Below are 25,410 nucleotides of genomic sequence, written 5' to 3' on the forward strand. Positions count from 1 at the left end.
TCTTAGGTGGCTCACTGCTTTCCACTTTCTATTTTACCTACTGGGTACATCTGTTCTCTCTCCACGAGGCTTTAAAATCCTTGAAGGTGAAGATTTGTCTCTATATCCCTTTCAGTGCCTAAGGTTCTTTTATATAAAAGACTTCATAATATTTGCTTAAAGAAGAAATGACAAAATGATTTTATATAAATCATATAAATGATTGTTTTTAAAAATGCATAAACAAAATAAATTGCTCATTGGCCACATCCCGTATTAATGGTTTCAGAAAATGTCCAAAGTATCATAAATAGGTAACCTATTATAAAAGCATTTTTAACAGTCTGATGGGATGGGGAATGAATTTCCTTCTTTCTTCTAATAAAGGAAAATGTATTTGTATATGTGTACACACACTCACACACACACTTTTTCCTTTTTCCAGAAAATCTACCTTCTCTTCAAGAGAAGAAAATATCATTTCATTAATTGGTTTTGCATTTAATAATGTTCACATTCAAACAAACAAGGCCAATTCAAAATTAAGAAAATTTATACAGAATGAGATATACTGAATTGAGTAAGGAAGAATTTTCATCATCCATTAAAATATACTTCTCTCTTGCTCTTAAGGTGTTAATATTGCACTTAAGTATAACTTCCAACAATGGCCTGATTTGGAATGGGTGAGATTTAATCATTTATGCTGAAAGATTTTTATTCAGTGGGGAGTCTTTCTGGATCAATGACCCCTTCAATCGTACTGGACTTTCTGTGGGAAGCACATCAACTCTCAAGCAAGCCCATCCTGTTGTGTTACACAGCAGCCCAGAAATTGTCTCTGGAAACATGCCAGGGCTTCACATGCTCATTTAAAATGCAATCTGAGCAGAGGTTAAGGAGCCCAGTCTCCAGGAAATACTCACTCTTAATTCTTCTTTATATTCTTTCTCAACATAATGTCTTAGACTAGAACTCCCAAGTTTCTCTTGGTTGATGAGAACCGAAGGAAGTTCATTGCTCTTCACTGAGTAACACTGCGGATTTATACCAGCTCTATAACATAGGGCTTACAATGATTTTGTGTGATGTGGCTTTGAATCTTCAAATTCAACAAATGTCATAAATGGTTTTAATACAAACTCTCAGTTAATTTCTTGAAATGTTAATTACACTGATAATCGTGAGTGCAACTTAAAAATTCATAAGAGAAAAACATTGATTTCACTGATTTTTAGGAAGAAATTCATTTATGATTTTCTCATCTATTTTCTACTTCACAATTTAAAATTACAAGTATTTATTTTCTCACTCTAATGCCCATGCATTGTATCTTTGATCAAAGAAAATTCATGATATTTGTCAGAATTACAAGTACTGCGCGCTAACTGATTGCGCCACTGGAGCTCCGATTTGTCAGAATTAATAAAGGGAAGATGATACAGTAAAATATAAGCATGAATCAAGTGAGTTACATTGTTACTAAAAAGTGAATAAAGGCAAAAGTAGAAAAATTTAAATTCCATATATTCTTGGGCATAAAAAGTGTTTTATATCACACCTTCCCTTGAGGAAGGAATTCAATTCTTCCAAACAACAATTTCATCCACTACTCCTTTGTAACTTTCTTGAATAGCAACTCTTGTGTCAAATTTTTTTATAAAACCTCAAGGTTAAGTAAATAAATACTTAAATAAATATTTCATGTTTTACCAGCTTCCTAAAAGATTTAATTAATTCTGTTCAGCAATATTTACACTGTTCCAGAAAGAGTCTACATGGTAATAAATATTTCCAAGGAATAGAATGATTATGGGGTGGATTTTATTCAATTTTCAATGTTTTCTCCAGGGCACTTTCTGGGAAATACTTATTATATTTTCTAGAAGAAGGCAATCTGCTGCTGTATGACCAATTATTAAAGCAGCATGTTTTGTAAAAATGACATACAAGGATATGTACAAGGATATGCCATTTTCTCAGGAAAATGGCAAGATGAGGCAAAAAAAAATGCACACTTTTTTTTTTTCCTGATGCCAGACAGCTGATCCTTTTCACCCCCAGCTCCAACTCTTTATTTTAAGTCATATCATCAGATCAATGTCAGGTCACTTGCAGCTAAATTGGCAGAAGCAGAGACAGTCATTAAAGGGATGCATTCAATAAAGAAAAATCCAATTACCTTCTGCATTAGAGAAATCAAATTCATTTCTGGTGTTGGTCAAGGACAGTCTTTGTGGGAAAAGATGCAGGAAAGGCAGGACTAAAGACCATGCACAAAGGTTGCTGTGTAGCATAAATACAATACAAAACTTGTTGATGCTTCTCCCACAGGGAGATAATTAGAATTCAAAATCACAGATCTTTCCTTCTAAGCTGGGAGAAATTTGTTTAACTCTTTGAGTGTCACAGTCCTTGCCTTTCCCTTTCCTCCCTAGGAGGTCTTTGCACAAAACCCTGAACTTCATTACAGCCTTATCACATTATGCCTTGTCAGGTAGTCTTTCTCAGTAAAATATAAGCTATTCTAGGGCATGGGTATTGTGCAATCTGAGCGAGAACATGAATGTTGAGATTTAAAAGTCAGTAAGTGATTGTAAAAGCAATTTATCTCTACAAGAATCTAAGTGGAAACTTTGCTCCCCTGTGAGCTGAGCTGATGTGACCTGGGGGCAAAAAAGGCAGCACAAAAGCAGTGGTGACAAGAGTAATATCTTACATTTGTTGGAGAACTTCATGGATTACAAAGCTCCCGGAGGTACTTTTTTTAACAATTGTCATAGCAACTTTATAAAGTGAGTCATTGTTTTCCACCGTCCACCAATGGAGAAAGAAATCAGCGAGATGAAATAACCCATCAGGGTCACACCCTAACGGACTGTTCCATGCACCAGCTCTGGAGTCAGGCTGCCTGGCTGACTTCCGAGTTTTGTCTCTTACTAGTTTTCCATTTGGCACAAAATAATTAACCTCTCTGTACCTCAGTTTCTTATTCATCATGTATGGACACACAATAGATATGAGCAGATGTTCTAAGAATTATTGGTGCTTTGTTATCATCTAGGACTACCTAATCATTTCGCTTCATGTGACTGTGTTAAATAATTGGATTTAGAGTCAAGAGGGCAATCAATCTCATCTTTTACATAAAGACAAGACTATCATTCGGGCACCTGGGTGGCTCAGTCCGTTAAGCGACTGCCTTCGGCTCAGGTCATGATCTTGGAGTCCCGGGATCGAGTCCCATATCGGGCTCCTTGCTCAGCAGGGGGTCTGCTTCTCCCTCTGACCCTCCCCCCTCTCATGTGCTCTCTCTCTCTCATTCTCTCTCTCAAATAAATAAATAAAATCTTTAAAAAAAAAAAAAAAGACAAGACTATCATATATTGAACTATTAGAAAATGATAAAGAAATAGCATAATGTTAAAATATGTCACAGCCTAAAATGGCTGTGAAAAGTCAAACCTCTTGCCAAAAGTTGCAATAATCTGAGAAGGTTTCATAGAGGATGCATGTAACGTAACTGAGCACTGATTTGCACCCTGTATCATTCTCCAGTTTTGCCCGTTTTATGTTCTTAGCCTGATTATAAACTACTCACATACGGCTACTACATACTGTATCTATAGTCTTATTTGATATAGTTTTATGTTAAGCATGTGATGTTAATGAAAAATATTGATTTAATAGAAAAGATCATAATATAAAAACAATGACTATGGCTACATGGTGCCACTCTTGAGATTGCTGTTATGTAGCAGAGCATCATTTAAGAGAAATAAGCGCTATTCTCTTAAGAATATTGATGAGCAAACACATACATATAATTTTGCATGTTATTTTCCAACTTCTTTCTATTTAACAATATATCTTGAACATCATCATATATCAGTACAGATACAGCTATTTAAATAGTTTCCTCTTAAGCAAGGTTTCAAGTGTACAGAGCCAGAGTTAATCTCTGGAAAATTCTAAATCCTTCAGGTCACATATGCAAGAAGCTTAACAGAAGTTTTCTTAAATTTTAAGACAACCTTGAAATTTTTCATAAAATTGCAAATAAGTTTTAAAGATGAAAGAAACCTTCCTAGACTATCATTAATAAAAAAATAAATTTTAATTTAAAATAAGTAAAACATTTCTTTTTTCTCCTCTCACCATACATTTATTATGTGCATTCCACTGAAATATAAAATGTTTCTATATTGTTCTAATTCCTTTACAATTAAACTTCACTTAATGTATGTATTACTTATTTAGATTTTTATTCACAAATGAGCATTGAGCAAATTATTTAATTTCTACTTCTTCTCCCTCTGCCTTCTTTCCCTCCTCACCTTATTATACTTCCGTTATTTTACCCATTAACTTTTTGACTCTTTGAATATCTCATATCCCTATTTTATTCATCATCTTTAAATGCTATCTTCTTCCCTCACCTAAAAAAGATGAGAAAATCAGAATACTATACTTTCTCACACTATACATCATTTCTGCATTGTTAGGGTCTGGGAATACTCCTAATATTCTGGTTTACAATCGGAAACTACACATTTCTTTTAACGCTGGTCCTACAATAATACTGACTCAATGATCTTTTCCAGTACTTCTGCTGGAGTTTTTCCACTACTTCCAATGCTTGTACTTTGTTCTACAACATATTCTTTGGGAAGGGGTCATGAGAACAATGTAGGTTCCAACCAATTGTTTAATTTCTTATATTTGACTAATAATTAGGCTGAGTGTAAAATTACTGAATCACTATTTTTTAACCTTAGAATTAAAGGCCTGGCTTCACTTTAATACTGCTGAGGGATGCCATGAAGAAATCTGGAAAAAAAAAAAAAACAACTAAAAACTGGATTTTTTTTTTCCATCCTTACAGGTGAATTGGTTTTCCTTGCTTAGATGCCCAGTTTTCCTTTTTCTATCTTGGGTATAATTATTTTGCTGTTTATTGATTGTTGTCTGTCACTTTTCCAGGCACAATTGCTTCTTTCAGTCTAAAGATTCAAGTCTTTCTTTACTCTGTTAAGTCTTTTAAGAATCATTAACTATTATTTTTCCTTTCCATTATTTTAGTTCTATTCTTTAGAGAAACAATTCTGCAGATACTGGTTTTCTCCGTCTTCCCTTTCTAACTTTTAATTTCACTTACTCAGTCATGTCCCCTACCGTGAATTTGGGTGTGTCGATTAATGTTTGCAGAAAGTCCAATTTGACCTTTATTTCTCTAATTTTCTTTCTTCTGCATTTCTTTCCTGAGCCTACCATCTCATTTCATCTTCTATTGTCTCACAGCATCTTCTCTGAAATCTTGTATTATTGCTTTGAAAACTTATAAAGACAATGACTTCACTAATTTTTTTAATTCATTGGTTTTTTTTTAAATCATAATTTTCCTCTGGTTCATAGTATCATTTTTCTGGTGAAGGTTCTTCACCTGCTACTGGACTTACTTATTATTTTCTTCCTCTATTATTCTTAGAGACAAAATTCTGATGCTGTTTCCTTTGGAATTGATTGCCATGTGAATGATGTGAATTTTTTTTTGAACTAGCATTCTGCAAGAGGTTCATGTTGGGGGTAGGGGCAGGGTCTATCTCAGTCATCACTCCCCATCCCTATTGCTCCAGGTGTCTGCCTTGGAGAACTGTCCTTTGCCATCTTTGCCTGAGATCAGTAGTCACCGAATCTCCTCTTAGCATTATCTTGAAACTTAGTTGACAGACCCTACATTTGGCAATCCTTAATCTCAGACTGTGCTTCAGAGTTAAAGATATGATTTACTCTTATTTAAGATAAACTTAGCATCTCTGATTCTTGTACTCCATGTTGTTTTGGTTGGTTGCCAAAATCTTCCTACTTTAAAATGAAAATTCTATATTGCTATTTGAAGTGGTTATTAAATGGCTTATCTATGTGACACATATTTTTTGGCAATTTTGAGGCCATATCATCAAAAATAATTACTACATCTGTGATATTGTCTCTTTTTTTAAATAGTACCTATCAGATGACCTAAATAACATTCAAAACCAGTTTGTAATTAACCTTATTTTAGATCGTCTTTCCCAAATACAACTTTGTTAAAAGTAAAATAATTAAACATAATATGAAATTTGCAGGAATTTGAACATAAGGCAGTTTCAGATTTTATGAAAGAGGATTTAAAGAAAAGCTTTGCTTTTGGGCGCCTGGGTGGCTCAGTTGGTTAAGCGACTGCCTTCGGCTCAGGTCATGATCCTGGAGTCCCAGGATCGAGTCCCGCATCAGACTCCCTGCTCGGCAGGGAGTCTGCTTCGCCCTCTGACCCTCCTCCCTCTCATGCTCTCTGTCTCTCATTCTCTCTCTCTCAAATAAATAAATAAAATCTTAAAAAAAAAAAAAAAAAGAAAAGAAAAGCTTTGCTTTCTATTCAGCATATGTCATAATATAAAATTTAATTAGGGTATCTGGCTACCCATAGTTAGTATATAAGTGAGATGTGAAAGGTATTTAGCCAATGGAATGCTAAGCATTCTATACGGGTATTTAGTAGGTAGAATTTTCATCTCTTAAAGATAATAGGCATAATGGTTTTCCAATTTGATAATGTCTCCTATCTCATGAAAATTATAGCAAAATATGCCATCAGCAGCAGATGATTTTCATGCATTTCTATAATTACTTTTTTTTATAAAGATTTTTATTTATTTATTGAGAAAGATAGTGATAGGGAGCATGAGAGGGGGAGAGTCAGAGGGAGAAGCAGACTCCCTGCTGAGCGGGGAGTCTGCTTCTCCTCTGCTGCTCCCCCTGCTTGTGCTCTCTCTCTCTTGTTCTCTCTTTCAAATAAATAAATATTTTTTAAAAAAGGAAAAGAAAAGAAAGTTAATTGAGACTATTAGTGACACATTGCCCCTCACTGCAGTATTCTTTCCCTCACTTTGTTGATGCCACTTTTATTTGAATTTCATTGAGACATATATAGGTACATGCCAGAAAATTATTTAGATAGAATTATTAGCCAGTACTGGGCACTTACAAAGTACGAACAGGCAATTAACACCAAGTTTTCAATACCAACCAAACGCATATTCTGACATGTGCTTTGAAATTCCCTAGGGAGAGTTCATTCAGGGACAGGGTAGAAAATTACAAAGTTCTTTTAATTTGTAAAAGCAGGATTTATGTTTGCAGACTTTTGCTTCCCCCCAAAATTATGGTTCAGAATATATTCATTTACCAATAGGAAAAGCCAACATCAAAATGAGTGCATCTTTACATACCCAGTCCAAGAGGAGAGACTGTTTATCATTATGAAGAATATGAGCACTGACAGAGTTATGAGCCACTGGTCACAAACCAATGACACAAGAAAATGTCAACACTTAAACAGGGGAGGAGGAGAAGACAGTGAGCAGGGCTCCAATATTTCTTCCAATTGCTCATTTTATTTCTTTGCTTCTAAGCAGATTAATAAAAAGTCCTTATCCACACTGCAGCTCTATATCCCAAATTCCTCCCAACATTATCATAACTGTAGTAAGTCTGACTTCATTCTCTTTTGGTTTTAGAGTTCTTTTCTTTTTTCCTTTTTAAATTTGTTTTCTTCTTAAATGAAGTATAGTCGACATATAATATTATATTAGTTCCAGGTATACAATATAGTGATTTGACAAGCATATCATTACAAAATGCTCTCAACAAAAAGTGTAGTTACCATGTGTCACCATGCAAAGTTATTACAATATTGACTATATTCCCTAAGCTGTACTTTTCATTCCCATGACCTTTTTATAACTAGAAGTTTGTACTTATTAATCTCTTCACTTATTTTGCCTATCCCCTCCTCCTCTCTCCCCTCTGGCAACCACTAGTTTGTTCTCTATTTATGAGGCTCCATTTTTTTTTTTTAATTTTTAACTGCTGACAACTTTTAAGCCTCACTGCCCCCTCTTCCCCTCCTACCCCACACCTGAGAAAACTGATAAAATCCTGGTGCTCCTTCCTTTGCACCAGCAGGAAGTTCAAACCCTGTGCAGGAACCCTCACCCTGGTCCCACCCCATATCCACCATAGAAACCCCAAGCCAGTCTCTTTACCTGACCCTTTCAAGCATTTCTGGATCTTCTTGAGAGCCACCATGTTCTCCCCAGAACCTTCCCTATGTGAGGAATAAACCTTTTCATATCTTCTTGGTGCAAATGGGACATCTTCATTCTCAATATCTAAACAAATTTGGGATGGATGATCCATCCTATTTTTTCGGAACGGTCACACAGTAACAAACCCAACATATGGTCATAATAAGCAAAGCTTCTTGTGATTTTTTTTACTCATATCTTATTTGGGATCCTACCTTTTTCTTATAGAATCTTGGCATCTTCTAATGCAAATATGTTCTACTGCCAAACAGCAGTGCAAAAGGTCTGCTGGGATTGAGGAATTGAGAGATTCCTAAGAGACTGTGTCAAGGAAACTTCACTGTATTCCTGAAACTCTAGCTCCATGCATCAAAGGCTGATATTATGTAAGGACAGAGGCTGATACTGTATAAATTCTTCATATAGAATAGGAAAAATTAAAGATCCCATGTTTAGCAACTATACCCTGAACATAAAGCGAGATTCGATAAAATGCAAAAGATCTAGCTAAAATAGCCCTGCTAATTCACTTACTCCCAGAGTATAAGCTCCATGATGGTAGGCACCTTATCCATTTTGTTCACACTGTCCCCATCATTTAGCATTATATCTAATATGCTGCAAGTTCTTGGTAAACATTTACTGAATGGGTGGATGACTAAAAGGATAAATGAATGAGTGAATGAACAAAAGAGAATTAAGAGGAGCACAGAATACAGAACAGACCAGTGGGGAAGGCTGGGATAAACAGCACACTCCAAGTAGCTCTTTCCTCATTCTGCATTTAAAGCTTCTCTAGCAATTAGTGGTGATGATGATGCTAACAGATATGGTGGTGGTGGTGGTGATAGGATGAGGAGGAGGTGGAGGAGGAATACATGAATGGTAGGGTATCCCTGTTCCTCCCAACCCCATCCCTTCATTGCCTGGAAAGGTAGGAAGACACAGGACATGTGTAGTTAAGATTCTAAAGAGGCAGAGATGGTCTTTGTCAACTCCTGGAGGAATAAAGAAGTCAAATATGATTTCAAACAAGAGGGATATTAAGCCTAAGATGCATAGTTACTCACATTATCCGTGTGTACAATATATCTGCTTTATTGTAAATGTATTTAGAGACGAACCAAATAAGGACACATATGAATCACATATTTTAAAGAATAGAAAGTAGTACACTTCCATATGCCTTATTGTTGGTGTTGAACAACTCTGGAGGAGGGTGGTGTATGGCAGCCTCAGGAGTTGGACAGTGCCCAGCCTGTGAACTCTTATGCATCAGTATCTTTGCATCCCTTGGAGCATAGCATTATTTTCTTATCCTCCATCTTAGGTCAGTCTATGCAAAAACAAATCTAAATTGCATTTCTTTCCCACTAGGGAGATACTGTACTCTAGAGGGCAATGCATGTAGTATGTTCCCTTTTGTTGACCTCCAACCCCCAACACACACTCCACCACATATGCAGGCATGCATATACAATCAGTTTTACACAACAGCACTTCCCACTGAGACAAAGAAAGACCCAAGGTCCAACCAGAAAGGATTATGCATACTCAGTGAGGAACATTAGCTGAGTATACAATTAAGTAAATGGAAACCATGGAGGAACGTTTTCTAAATTACCTAGATATGCCTTGAATGAATTGCTACAAGAAGTATCCAAAAATCACTGGCAAACATCTACTGGTGAACATTAAATCTGGAATGTATTCTACAGCTTTTCAGAAGCACAACCAGGGTTTCATAAAGCATGAATATTAATGCACCTGCTTATTATCTCCAATGATAGCCTGCACTGCCTTTGTGATGTATTGCACCTTATTGCTGGATCCCTACTGATTTACAATGAGTCATGATCTGTTTTATTATTAAGTAAGGAAATTGGGCATGTCTCAGATACAGAAGCATTTAGAAAAAGATACCTGAATCACCTGAAAACAGAAATATACACAATCAAAAAGTACCTTCCCAGGCAAGGTCTGCAGAGCTTCAAATAGTGTGTTAACAAATGCAAAATAACTACAACATACCCCAGTACAATTTGCTTTCCACCACATTGAATTTAATTCAGAATAAATAGAAAGAATGAGATTACTCTTTGCTGAGCAAAAAGCCAGCAGAAAAATATTTACACCATCTTCTGACATGCTATTCTTTATGGGTGGCCAAATTACCAAATGACAGTAGCCCAGTATTACACTGCTGAGCATTTATTTTTGGCTTGTGGCTTGAAAGAATGAGTAGTCTTCAGCATGCATACCTTCTCTGTCTTGTTAACATAAATAAGTGGTTGGTACTAGAGAAATCAATCATAAAAATGTACCATAATATGAAGGTTTTGTGACAGTACGTATGAATGGAGAACCAATAGGGAGATATATAAAGGATGTCTTTAGAAAAGTGATTAAAAGAACATTATCCACCAAGGAGCCCTTGGAACACAGAAAGAGCAAATATCTCCTCAAAACAAAACTCTATCTCATTTTAAGGATCCCAGCGTTCCAGTTTTCTGAATGAAATGCCTACTACATGCTTGTCTTTTTTTTTTTTTTTTAGATTTTTTTTTTTTTTATTTGAGAGAGAGAGAATGAGAGAGAACACATGAGAGGGGGGAGGGTCAGAGGGAGAAGCAGACTCCCTGCCGAGCAGGGAGCCCAATGCGGGACTCGATCCAGGGACTCCAGGATCATGACCTGAGCCGAAGGCAGTCACTTAACCAACTGAGCCACCCAGGCGCCCTACTACATGCTTGTCTTAATGATAGTCAAAAGAGTTGTCTCAGTCTCCCAGACTCTGCATCACTATGTAGCCCACCATACTGCTTGTATAATACCATTTCTCAAAATGTTTCAGACGACTCTACAGGGTAACAAAGACAAAGCTATATAGGCCAGTGGAATGAAAAGAAATTCAACTGGGTTGCCATTCCTACTGTTAGTAAGTCCAAGAAAAGGCTAAGAGTCATCCATCTGACATAACCAACTGTGTTCTGTTTTCAGAATTTGAGAGATTATAAAGTAAGGCAACCACCAAGTAACATGGCTTTTAAGTTTAAGCAAGTGTTACTCTATGTTCTACTGTTGCCTGAAGACATATAATTATAATGTTATGCACTGAATATTTGGGTGACATAATAACAAGTTTAGAAATTTGAAAGCAATAACCTGAATGTGTATCTTTGCAATAAGAAATCCTACTTATCAGCATTCAGTGTCTAAAAATAAAACTTCATGGGGCACCTGGGTGGCTCAGTTGTTAGGCATCTGCCTTAGGCTTAGGTCATGATCCCAGGGTCCTGAGATTGAGCCCCACATTGGGCTCCCTGCTCTGCAGGAAGCCTGCTTCTCCCTCTCTCACTCCCCTTGCTTGTGTTCCCTCTCTCGTTGTGTCTCTCTCTGTCAAATAAATAAATGAAATCTTTAAAAAAATAAATAAATAAAAATAAAACTTCATATTTTCATCTCAAATACAAGTAAAATATTGATTTTAGGACATACATGTGTTTTAAAAATTAAACCTAGTGCATTTTAATCAAACTTTTCTGTTTGTTAATATGTCAGATATAGCTACATATTCACTAAAATTATTTAAGATGTTATATATATCAAAGAGCACATAATATATATGTAAGGAATAAAGAAAAATAAATTGTATAGCAGGTTCCCACTACCTACCTTGGAGAAAAAGTAGAACAAAGCAAAGGCTTTTAAGCCCTCTGTAACTTGTCTGCAGTCAAATTACCCCATCTATCCCTATGAGTGGTAACCACAATTCTAAATCTTGTATTTAGAATTCCCATTCCCTTGTTTTTCTTCTGGTTACATCTGTATGTAACCATAAGTACAATAAAATGTTGATTAGCTAGTGTATTTATAGTTAAACATAATAATACAGTATGCTCAAAATAATACATTTTGCTCATTATTTTTCTGAGCTTTATCTAGAGTGAAGCATATAGTTAAATCTTTGATCTCCATTGCATTTCTATTGATAATTTTTTTCATTTTTCTTATGATTTACTTGTAACTTTTATCTTTTAATCTTGGTTAATCTTATAAAGTTTTGTCAATTTTATTAGCCTTTCCAAATTTTTAAAATATTTTAATCCTCTCTATAGCAATTTCTGCTATCTTTACTTTCTTCATTCTATACTCTGACAGATTTTCCTGGGGTTTTTTTCTTCTAAATTCTTAATGCTGAATGCTTACCTCATTCATTTTCAGTATTTCTTCTTTTTTAACATAAACACTATGGTGGTGGATTTATCAAATATCAAATTCTGTCAATTTATCCTTTATAAATTTTGAAGGTTTATTACAGGGTACATATAAGTTTCAAATTCTTATACACCTTCCTGGTGAACTGATTTTTTTCAACATACTGTATTAACTCTCTTTAACCCTAAAAATGTTTTATCCTCCTCCCCCCAAATCCATTTTGCTTCACAACAATGTAACTAGATCAATTTTGTTTTGGACACTGTTTCCCTAGTATATGCTTCCCATTCTTTTACTTTTAAAATTTCTCTTTCTTTATGTTTTGGACATGACTCCTGAAAACAGCATGTGATAGGCAGAATTCAAAGAATGATCACCAATGTTCCTGGCCCTTATGTAACTGCTTCCCTTTTAAATCTGGGTGGAACCAGTGATTATTATGAGCTACACTCCCATGATTATGTTGTATGGCAAAAAGAATATTATTTTTTAAAAAAGATTTTATTTATTTATTCATGAGAGACAGAGAAAAAGAGGAGGGCAGAGGGAAAAGCAGGCTCCCCACTCTGCCCCTGGGATCACAACCTGAGCCAAAGGCAGATGCTTAACTGACTAAGCCACCCAGGTGCCCACAAAAAGAGTATTATGGACCAAATTTAATCAAGTGAGGTGTTTAAAAGTAATGGAAAACTGTTCCAAAAAATAGAAATGGAAGGAAAACTTCCAAACTCGTTTTATGAGGTCACCATTACCTTGATCCCAAAACCAGACAAAGACTCCACTAAAAAGGAGAATTACAGACCAATATCCTTGATGAACATGGATGTAAAGATTCTCACCAAAATACTAGCCAATAGGATCCAACAGTACATTAAAAGGATTATTCACCACGACCAAGTGGGATTTATCCATGGGCTGCAAGGTTAGTTCAACATCCGCAAATCAATCAATGTGATACAATACATTAATAAAAGAAAGAATAAGAACCATATGATCCTCTCAATAGATGCAGAAAAAGCATTTGACAAAGTACAGCATCCTTTCTTGATCAAAACTCTTCAGAGTATAGGGATAGAGGGTACATACCTCAATATCATAAAAGCCATCTATGAAAAACCCACAGCAAATATCATTCTCAATGGGGAAAAACTGAGAGCTTTTCCCCTAAGGTCAGGAACACGGCAGGGATGTCCACTATCACCACTGCTATTCAACATAGTCCTAGAAGTCCTAGCCTCAGCAATCAGACAACAAAAAGAAATAAAAGGCATCCGAATCAGCAAAGAAGAAGTCAAACTCTCACTGTTTGCAGATGATATGATACTTTATGTGGAAAACCCAAAAGACTCCACCCCAAAACTGCTAGAACTCAGTAAAGTGGCAGGATATAAAATCAATGCACAGAAATCAGTGGCATTCCTATACACCAACAACAAGACAGAAGAAAGAGAAATTAAGGAGTCGATCCTATTTACAACTGCACCCAAAACCATAAGATACCTAGGAATAAATCTAACCAAAGAGGCAAAGAATCTGTACTCAGAAAGCTATAAAATATGAAAGAAACTGAGGAAGATGCAAAGAAATGGAAAAATGTTCCATGCTCATGGATTGGAAGAACAAATATTGTGAAGATGTCAATGCTACCTGGAGCAATCTACACATTTAATGCAATCCCTATCAAAATACCATCAACTTTTTTCAAAGAAATGGAACAAAGAATCCTAAAATTTGTATGGAACCAGAAAAGACCCCGAATAGCCAGAGGAATGTTGAAAAAGAAAAGCAAAGCTGGCAGCATCGCAATTCCGGACTTCCAGCTCTATTACAAAGCTGTCATCATCAACAGTATGGTACTGGCACAAGAACAGACACATAGATCAATGGAACAGAACAGAGAGCCCAGAAATGGATCCTCAATTCTATGGTCAACTCATCTTTGACAAAGCAGGAAAGAATGTCCAATGGGAAAAAAGACAGTCTCTTCAACAAATGGTGTTGGGAAAATTGGACAGCCACATGCAGAAGAATGAAACGACCATTTCCTTACACCACACACAAAAATAGACTCCAAATGGTTGAAAGACCTCAATGTGAGACAGGAGTCCATCAAAATCCTAAAGGAGAACACAGGCAGCAACCTCTTCAACCTCAGCCGCAGCAACTTCTTCCTAGAAACATCGCCAAAGGCAAGGGAAGCAAGGGCAAAAATGAACTATTGGGACTTCATCAAGAGAAAAAGCTTTTGCAAAGCAAAAGAAACAGTCAACAAAACCAAAAGACAACCAACAGAATGGGAGAAGATATTTGCAAATGACATATCAGATAAAGGTTTAGTATCCAAAATCTATAAAGACCTTAACAAACTCAACACCCAAAGAACAAATGATCCAATCAAGAAATGGGCAGAAGACATGAACAGACATTTTTCCAAAGAAGACATCCAAATGGCCAACAGACACATGAAAAAGTGCTCAATATCGCTCGGCATCAGGGAAATCCAAATCAAAACCTCAAGGAGATACCACCTCACACCAGTCAGAATGGCTAAAATTAACAAGTCAGGAAACGACAGATGTTGGCAGGGATGAGGAGAAAGGGGAACCCTCCTACACTGTTGGTGGGAATGCAAGCTGGTGCAGCCACTCTGGAAAACAGTATGGAGGTTCCTCAAAAAGTTGAAAATAGAGCTACCATATGACCCAGCAATTGCACTACTGGGTATTTACCCCAAAGATACAAATGTAGGGATCCGAAGGGGTACGTGCACCCCAATGTTTATAGCAGCAATGTCCACAAATAGCCAAACTATGGAAAGAGCCAAGATGTCCATTGACAGATGAATGGATAAAGAAGAGGTGGTATATATATATACAATGGAATATTATGCAGCCATCCAAGGGAATGAAATCTTGCCATTTGCAATGGCATGGATGGAACTGGAGGGTATTATGCTGAGCGAAATAAGTCAATCAGAGAAAGACATGTATCATATGATCTCACTGATATGAGGAATTCTTAATCTCAGGAAACAAACTGAGGGTTGCTGGAGTGGTTGGGGGTGGGAGGGATGGGGTGGCTGGGTGATAGACATTGGGGAGGGTATGTGCTATGGTGAGTGCTGTGAATTGTGTAAGACTGTTGAATCACAGACCTGTCCCTCTGAAACAAATATTACATTATATATGAAAAAAAAGAAGAAGAAGATAGTAGGAAGGGAAAAATGAAGGGGGGGAAATCAGAGGGGGAGACGAACCATGAGAGACTGTGGACTCTGAGAAACAAACTGAGGATTCTAGAGGGGAAGGGGGTGGGGGAATGGGTTAGCCTGGGGATGGGTATTAAAGAGGGCACATACTGAATGGAGCACTGTGTGTTATACGTAAACAATGAATCATGGAACACTACATCAAAAACTAATGATGTAATGTATGGTGATTAACATAATAAAAAAATAAAAGTAATGGAAGAAATCAGATTTGAAGCTTGAAGGAGATTTATTGCAAAGAGTGGTCTCCTCTTCTGGGACTGGAAGGGCCATTTGGGGGGACCTGGGAGTGGCGGGGGCAAGGGAATAGGGACCTCCACCTTTCAAACAAAAGGAACTGAATTCTGCCAAAAAGCTGAATGAGCTTGGAAGTGTGTTCTTCCCCAAACCCTCCACATAAGAGCCAATATGGCCAATACTTTGATTTCAGACTTAAGAGATCTTAAGCAGAGAACCCAGTGTAGCCCACAGTGATTTCTGACTTCAGTGGGTCTTGTTTTAAGCTAAGTTTGCAGTAACTTGTTACACAGCAGTAGAAAACTAATGCAGAGCATAGAGCTGGAATTGCTTTAAAGCTAACCTCTCCATCTTTGTCCTTTGACAGAAAGGTTACAGTTATTGTGCTTGCCAAAATAATCTATTTCTTCTATCACTTCATTTTATATCTTCTGTTGCTGAAACTTTCCTTTTTTCTTTCAATTTTGTCTTTCATATTGATTCACTTTTTATTTGCATTTCATTCCTCTCTTCTCTATTGTTTTAGATACTAAAATCTTCATTTTTATTCCCTAGGAATTTTTCTCTGCATATATAAATTAGTAAAATCTACTGATTTAATACCGCCACTCTACTCCCAAACAATTCAAAGAACTCAGAGTGATTTAACTCTGATCAACCCTTCCCAACTTATATGCATATTTTCCCAGAATTTTAGTTCTATCTGGCTTTTATTAACACTTGCTTATATTTAACAAAGAAATCATGATGGTTACTGTTTCATATATGTTAATTTTTGCTTATATTTAATAACATACGAAACATTTTTTGTTCACAAATCCCTCCTTAAATCTCAGATTGCCTTTTTAGGATCACTTTTTTTTTTTTTTTTTTAATGTTGCTATGAGAAATTTCTTCAGTGAGGGTCTGTTAAGGATAAAGTTTCTTTTACTTTTCATAAAATTGCTACTTGGCTCTTATCATTGCAAAAGAGTTTTCATGGGATATACTCTTACAAGATAATTTTCTTTTAGAGCATGGAAGATACTCTCCCGGCCTCCACTGTTACTAGTTAGAAATGAACTGTCATCTCTTGTTTTGTTCTCTTCTTACCTTTAAATTTATCTTTCCTTTGATAATATGTAGTTTCACCTCATTTGTCTAGGTATGATTTTTTTTCCTGTTCTGAATTTATTGTGATTTTGGAAGATGAAGATTCATGCATTTCAACAGTGAGGGAAAATTATTTTTTTTTTTCCCATCAAATATTGCTTCTCTCCTATCCTATTTTCACCTTCTGGAACTTTGATGAGATGAACAGTAGAACCTCTCATTTCATGTCTCTTACCTTCTTTTAGTTATTTTCTATTTCCTTGTACATCACTCTAGAAAAATATATTTCTGGTGTGTTTTAGACTTTACTAATTCTCTTTAATATGCTCTTCAACCCAACAGCTAAACTCCTCATTTTAATCATTATATAGTTTTATTTCTGAAAGTTTCTTGGGGGATCATTTTCAAATGACCCATTCTTTCATTCCTTACCTACATTTTCAATTCCCTCTTTATTTATTTGAATATATTATCTGAAAATATTTTATCTTCTATATAGATAATTCTAAAAACTGAAATCTGGGTAGTAGTCTAATTCTGCCAGTTATATTTACTGCTGTTACTCATGATACTTGTTTCTTGTATGTTTTGTAATTTTTTGTTATGCAATTATGTTTACTGGCATTTGATTTGTGGAGATGTTTTAAGGATTGATTTGTTAATGTGCTTCTCCAGAGAGAATTTATGCTCCTGTGAAGGGTCTAAAGAAACATCTAACCTGGAATCACTTTAAAATAAATTCTTAATGTGGGGTTTTAAAAAACCTGCAGGTAGTGAGCATTTGGGCCATCCATCCACTTGAGACACACCTTATGGTTAAAATTCTTGGGAGGGGGGGGGAACTTCATTTCCTCCTGTCTCCAGAACCTATGACAAGACAACCAAGTTTCTAAGATGCTTCCCTATTTGGGGCAATTTTTTTTTTCCAGTCAACAGTCTCACTGAGAATATAGTTTTTCAGGGTTCCTGGCTTTATGTTTACTATTTATGATTTGACCACATAGCTTATCTGGGCCCTCAATTTTGTCTCCTTTCTCTCACACAAGAATAAAGCAAGAATTTTCAGTGACTAATGACTGGCAGATGCCCCGAAGCCTATCAATCAATGCCCCACTCCTTACTATGGGTTTGAGTCACATTCAATTTTTGATCTCAGGATATTCTTTACTTCCCTAAAAAGATCACGGTTTTGAAAAGATTGCTGTTTTTATTATGTTTGATTTTTTTTTAATTGTATAGCCAAGGTATTTTGTACTGGAAGGTGGTATGCTGGTTGCTGTTGCTTTTTCCCAGTTTACAATATTTCCAGTAACAGATCAATGTTTCCACACCCTTTCTATAACCCCACTCTAGCATTGTAGAGAACACAATGCATTAACAAAGAATTCAAGTTTTCACCATTGTCCCTAGGAAGGCATGATTAATGTCTAGAAGTAATTAATTCTAGAAAGAATAAAGATACTTGATAATTTTCAAAGGTGCACAGCCAAGTAAACCCCATAGATTCTCTGGTGTGTTTTTAAATCTGCACGTATAGAAGCTGGTTTCACTTGAGAAATGCCTCCCCTCCCCACACATACCTCGTTTCTACTTTTAATTAACCAGAATCAGAGAAAGGATAATCAACTTTTCACGTTGTATCTTTGGGAGCTTAACACATACTTATTGACAACCAATTGACATGCATTTTCTCCACAATCTAGGCATTACCATGTTCCTGGTTTTATAGAACATGAACATGCAGCTTGGAGAGCCTTGATCACTGGTCTGAGGTCACCTTATGGTAGAGCCAGGATGCAGACTAAATGCAGGCTTGCTCAAATCCAAAGTCCACACTCTTGGCCAATGTACTGTGTGTCTACTTCATTAATATGCACAACGTTTTACTCCAACTTGTAATTCATAGTCTATTTTCAGAATTTTTTTGTGAAAACGTATTTCATTCACTCAATGCATTCAACCAATACTTCACTACATTGAATATACAATAATTTTCCAAAGCACTCTTAGAAACATCAGTTCCTGTATACCCATAGTCATTCTGTGTTGGACAAGATTGACAATCTTCATTTAACAAATGGTGAAGGAAGCAGACACAGAGAAGTTTCATGTCTCGTACAGAGCAATGTAGTACTGTGGCCAAACTAGGTCATTGTATTCTATTTTTTTTAAAGATATATTTATTTATCTTAGAGAGAGAGAGAGAGAGTGGGGTGGTGGGGAGAGCAGAGGGAAAGGGAGAAAGAAACTTAAGCAGACTCAGTGCTGAGCCCAGATCCTGACATGGGGCGTGATCTCAAGACCCTGAGATCATGACCTGAGCCCAAACCAAGAGTCAGATGCTTAACCAGCTGCGTCAGGTGCCCCAGGTCATTGTATTCTTAATCCTCTTCCTCAGTTACACTTGCACTTGGAAAATGGCAATTCCCTTATAAAAAGACTGGAAACACTGGGCATCCAATATGTCCTGAAAGACTACGCAGTCAGAGCAGTAAGCTGGAGGCCAAGCTTTGGGTGCAGGGGAACTTGGGTGCTATGTGTGGTCCCCTGGCTCTGCTATTGAAGCCCCCACAGCTGGAGAGGAAATGAAGTTGACATGTGATCATCCTTCACCCTTCTCTCCCAATCTGCTCCCTTTACTGGTCTCTACTCCTCTAAGATTATTTGCTATTTGAGCAATGTTTATAAAAATGGGGTGATTGCTGTGTTCAATCTGGAAAATTAGGAAGAAACACTTTAGAATCACAACTCAGTATCAATCTTACCTTACACATTTATCTTTATGCTTAAAGCTGACTCTAATTATAAATCCATAAATAAAATGTGCATTCCTTGACTCTTTCATGTTTGGTCATGGATTTCAAAGTTGTTTCTATAGTTTATATGTATTTATTTAAATATTTTCCTTTTTAAAGCTTTTTTAACCATGACACACTAATATATTCCTTCATTTACAGAAAAAAATTAAGTTGCTAGTTTAACTCAATTGAAAACAATGTTCAATTTACTAAATACTGAGAATTCACTCTGTGGCCTTCCATTAGGCTCTGTTCATTGACTTGCCTCAGGTTGTTCACCTTATATTTGGGATGGTAAGTCCTGTGTTCCTCACAAGATTGTTGTGGGACTTCTGATGGTTAATTTTATGTGTCAACTTGGCTGGGCTAAGGGATATCCAGACAGCTGGGCATTATTTATGAGTAAGTCTGTAGGGTGCTTTCAGAAGAGATTATCATTAGAATTGGCTATGGTGAGCACTGTGAATTGTGTAAGATTGCTGAATCACAGACCTGTACCTCTGAAACAAATAATACGTTATATGTTAAAAAAGAAGAAGAAGAAGATGATGATGATGATGATGATAGCAGGAAGGGAAAAATGAAGGGAGGGAAATCGAAGTGGGGGACGAACCATGAGAGACTATAGACTCTGAGAAACAAACTGAGGGTTCTAGAGGGGAGGGAAGAGGGGGGATGGGTTAGCCTAGTGATGGGTATTAAAGAGGGCACGTACTGAATGGAGCACTGGGTGTTATATGTAAACAATGAATCATGGAACACTACATCAAAAACTAAGGATGTAATGTATGGTGATTAACATAACATAATAAAAAAAATAAAAAAAAGAAAAAAAAGAATTGGTAGACTGAATTAAGAAAATTTCTCTTGGATTTTTGGGCATCATCCAATCTGTTGGAGGCCCCAAATAGAATAAAAAGGCAGAGGAAGGGCAGATTTGCTTTTTTTGCTTGATCTGGAATCTCTTGTCCTTGGACATTGGTGCTTCTGGTTCTCAGGTATTTGGACATGGACCGCTCCCACTCCATTCTTAGGCTTTTGGACTTGAGCTTGACACCCTCTCTAATTCTTAGGCCTTCAGATATGGACTGAATTACACCACCAGCTTTCCTGGCTCTCTGGCTTTCTCAGCTTCCATAATAGTGCAAGCCAATTCCCATTAATAAATCTCCTCTTATCTATCTATATATATCTATACATCCTATTGGTTCTGTTTCTCTGATGTATCCTAACACAGACCTGGGGGAGATACTATTTTAAATGATTCAAGATGTAAGGTTATTATTGTATAAAATGAGTATATCAAGATCCTGCCCTCAAGGAGTGTAGAAACAGGCAGTAGGATGTACTCAAATCAATTGGATGCAGAACAGAACAAAAAGGTCAATTGAAGCCATTACTACAAGTCTACCTTCTCTTATCCAAAATTTACTGGGGCCAGATGTAGGACTTAGAATTCTTCAGATTCTAGGAGGGGAATATAATATTATCTAGGAGGGGAATAAAACATTTACAGTTTATTAGGTAACACCTCCATAATAAAACATATCCATGTTTCTGTAACAAATACATCACTCATCACACTTGTTGGGATAAACAAAGACCACAAATAACCTCGTGTCAGTTCAGATAGGGTTTTGCCAAAAACTGAATAAGGGCAGGGCAGGTTTTGCCACAAAGTGGATTATAAAATCTTCTGCTGCTTTTTTCTTTTCTTTCTTTTTTTTTTTTTTTTTTTGGTCTTTCAAAGCTTTTGAGATTTTAGAATTGTAGCTAAAGAGTTGTAAATCTCAGGAGTGTTTAATTGAAACAATTACCTGTCATCTGTTTCCTACTCCATATCTTCCTTTCTTTAGTAATTAGAAGCTAGCAACAGGCATCAGAACCACCTGAGTAACACTCCTCTCACACAGCTGCTGAGCCTCACCCCAGGGCACTGGGATCCCATTTGTTTGAAGGAGAGCCCAGGACTTGGTATTTTTTCCAAAGTCTTACAAATGATTTACTACACGCCCTTCACTGAGAATCATGATTTGAAGAGCCAATATTTTCACTTGATATTCATGTGGCTTATTAGCATCAGAAAATCAACAAGAACATTTCATGTAAAATTAACCACTCCTCACATCCAAAGTTGCTTTTTCCAAAATCTTAGAGTTTTCAACGCTACATTTTTAAAGTGTTAGGTCATCATAAAAGTGGAGAGCCCATTTTATTAAATTTTTTATTTTGACTGGCCATTTTTGTTATTATTACTTTCCCTAGATGGACACTTCTATAGTTCACACTGTGTGCACAGCTGATGTGGACCAGCCCTCAGTCTACAACTGGTCCTGTTTGTCATCTCCCATTTAACTGAGCGATTTAATCAGCTTTTGGAATAGGCCTGTGAACCTTCTGTCAAAAAATCATGCTTGGTTGCTATTCTCTTAAAAACAGGCAACCCAGAATTTCACACATTTGGAGCCAACTCATCTAGCACATAGTTTCCAAGAATTCAGAAGGAATAATTTAAACTCTGGATTTTTATTTATAAAATAAATCTAATTTTTCTAAAATCACTTCTATATTCCCTCATAGTGATGCAGACACGTTAGTTTTGACAGCACTTCTAAGTTCTTTCCTAAGTGTTGAAGAATAGCAGTATATCACCTCTTCTCTTCGCCTATTTAAGGTTTCTGAATCTTTTTTCCTTTCCCTTTGCACAAAAGACCTTTAAGCATTGCACGTTACTGAGAATTTTGTTGGTCTGGAAGAACAGCAAGGCGATGTTTTGTTTTGTTTTTTCCTTTCAGTTATCCCATGCGGTCACATCCTTTTGTACATTACAAACAGGTTAATAAAATTCATGTTCATGATAACATGAGCCTGAGATAAATACTTTTATTTCCCAAACTATATTATTATACACAAGCAAGTCTAACATTCTCTTAGCATCTCTATCCCATCAAAGCCATTCTCACAAATCTTCATTTTTTTTCCACAGTGATAACTAATCCTTTCATACTGTACAGAGAAATACCATTTTCTGCAATAACATTTGATTGAAAGAAAGATTCCCAGCAAATAGATACCCGAAATAAATATTAAGAATAAAGTAAGTCCTTTCCTAATCATGGCAATGAAGTGGACATGGGAGTCTTTCACTTATGTCGTCAATAAACATCTATTAAGAACGATCGATGTGCTGGGGCACCTGGGTGGCTCAGTTGGTTAAGCGACTGCCTTCAGCTCAGGGTCATGATCCTGGAGTCCCCGAATCGAGTCCCGCATCGGGCTCCCAGCTCAGCAGGGAGTCTGCTTCTCCCTCTGACCTTCCTCCCTCCCATGCTGTCTCTCATTCTCTCTCTCTCAAATAAATAAATAAAATCTTAAAAAAATTAAAAAAAAAGAATGATCGATGTGCTAAAGATTCTTGGGCTACATCAATGAAAACAAATAAAACTTATGGTATCTACATGCTATTGGAAGAAGCATAATCTAAATAGTAAACATAATAAATAAGTTACATAGTATGTTATAAGATAATAAATGGCATGGGAAAAAGAGAAAAAATTAGCATGGTAAGACAGATGGGACTGCCAGGGGGAGGTAGTAGCAAAACACAGGGATGGCTGCAATTGTACCTGGGGTGTTAACGATAGGCTTCATTGAGAAGGTGACATTTGAGCAAAATGGACAGCAGGTGGGAGATGCTATGGACAGAACAGAGAGCAGCAGGAGGAAGGAGGCTTGTCACTAAAGTCTACTGGTCCCCTCTATTTAACCACTGACCTCCGAAGACAAGAGTCTTTGCTCTAGAAACCACTGTCATCTGCCAGTACTCTCAGATTCTCTTTACCGAGTTAAGGGGCCTTTGAATCCGTTAAGCAGTAAGAGGTAGTAAGACTGAAATGGTACGAAAAACAATAAGGAAAAATGAATCAGGATTAGCAGCAAAGGGTAAGCAGAAAAGCAAAGCCAAAGTCATTTACTGGATGTTCAAATGGAAGATGGTCAAAGTCATTGAAAGAGGAAACAGAACTGCAGGCCTATAAGAGAAACCCAAATCAAGAATAAGTAAAATCCAATAGGGAGATGTAAGGAGCTCACATTGGTCAGGTAATTTAACATAAACCTTAAAGCCTGGCTAGATGCCTTCCTTCCTCATAAGGTTTCCCAAACTATTTTACTGGATTTTATAGCCCCCTTTTGAATATGTCCTGGAGGAGGTTCTATGTACATCTTCTGCCCCCAGATACCAGGCTGGATTCTTTCACTTCAACTCTTAAGCCATTCTCAGATCCACCTAAAAAAAGGATTTAATTTCATCAGTTGCCTCTTGAAATAGAAAGTTAGCTATATTGATTCTTCCCTAGACCTTGTGGATAGACAGATCAATGCTAAGTAAATCATTGGTTAGAGCTCCATATGAGTCAGGATCTTACACAGGGTATCTCTGTTCAATGCTTGTATATTATACCCCTTACATGAAGCAACTGTCTCAGAAAACAAATACCAGTGGTCAAATGGGGTTATTTAAAGGCAGCAGATGATTGATCCCCAAATATTAGTACACAGTACTTTGCTTGAGAAGCTGCCCACTTCTCTGCTTGATTCCATTCTATTTACAACTCCGGACCCAGCACGAATACAATATGTCCACCCCCCCCCCCTTAGACCACGAGTTCCTCCAGGTTACAGCTCCCATTGTATTCAATCTGAATTCTACCTCCCAGACACTTTCTTTGGCCTATAGTATTAATTCAAAAAAAACATTACTAAATGCCAAGCATTAAAAATATATTGCCGTTGCCCTCCAGAGACTTTCAAATATTTTATAAATGATTAAATGAACAAATGAATATTAAGCTAACAGCATTCATTATAAAGGGCATAATATAAAAACTACACAGTCAAAATTAGTCTTATAGAATATAACATAAAATAGTATACTTTTAAAAAAATAGAGAACTAAGAATTCTGCTTTGACACACATAGATCAGAAGTACAGAAGAAAATATTAAAGATCATGATGACCTTGGTTTTTTCCCTATTTACCTCTGTGCATCTGGAATAGACTGATATAGGGGAAATAAATATGCAAATATAAAATTCTGGATACAATGACAAAGCACATATACATTAAATAGTTCTAAGAAGCCTCCCTAGTGAGAGTCCATCTGTGCAAGAAACTAATATGTACTAGAAAATTTGACTGCCTTGAGAATTAAATAAGGAAGATGTCTAAATATAAAATCACTGCTGGTTTAGTATAAAATTGGTTTAGTTTTTGTATTATTTTATACACCCTCCCAGGTTCTCTCACTGTTCAAATCATTCCTAAGGAGTAAGTTAGGCATGCTTAAAAACAAGGTGACTCCTTCATTTCAACAGAGAACCAGTACCAAATACACTCTCATGAATTGAAATTTTAATGTGCTTCCAAAACACTGAGTGCATATGCACAGACTAACGATGCTTTGGGAGATTAGACATGAAACGAATTTTGCTTTCCTAGTGCCATTATTATCTAATTTTTAAACAAATTTATGACTTTCATTCCTTTTTGGTTTTCTTCCACAAAATCATTATAAAGTAAAGAATGCTAAGGTAGCCCTTCTAGAAAATGAGTTTTCTTAGACATACAACGTGGCTACTCAAAATTATGTTAAACTGAGCAGAGTTCTGAATACCACTGGATTTTTTT

The 25,410-nt window shown here is 36.5% G+C and overlaps 1 protein-coding gene across 3 annotated transcripts in view; it reads right to left on the reverse strand.

Moving 5' to 3' along the window:
- The window catches only part of TMEM117 (transmembrane protein 117), a 478,296-nt gene that overhangs the window by 164,376 nt on the left and 288,510 nt on the right, over positions 1-25,410 (reverse strand). The window lies entirely within an intron of this gene.

Source organism: Neomonachus schauinslandi, chromosome 5 (genome assembly GCF_002201575.2).
Source record: "Neomonachus schauinslandi chromosome 5, ASM220157v2, whole genome shotgun sequence".
Lineage (NCBI taxonomy): Eukaryota > Metazoa > Chordata > Mammalia > Carnivora > Phocidae > Neomonachus > Neomonachus schauinslandi.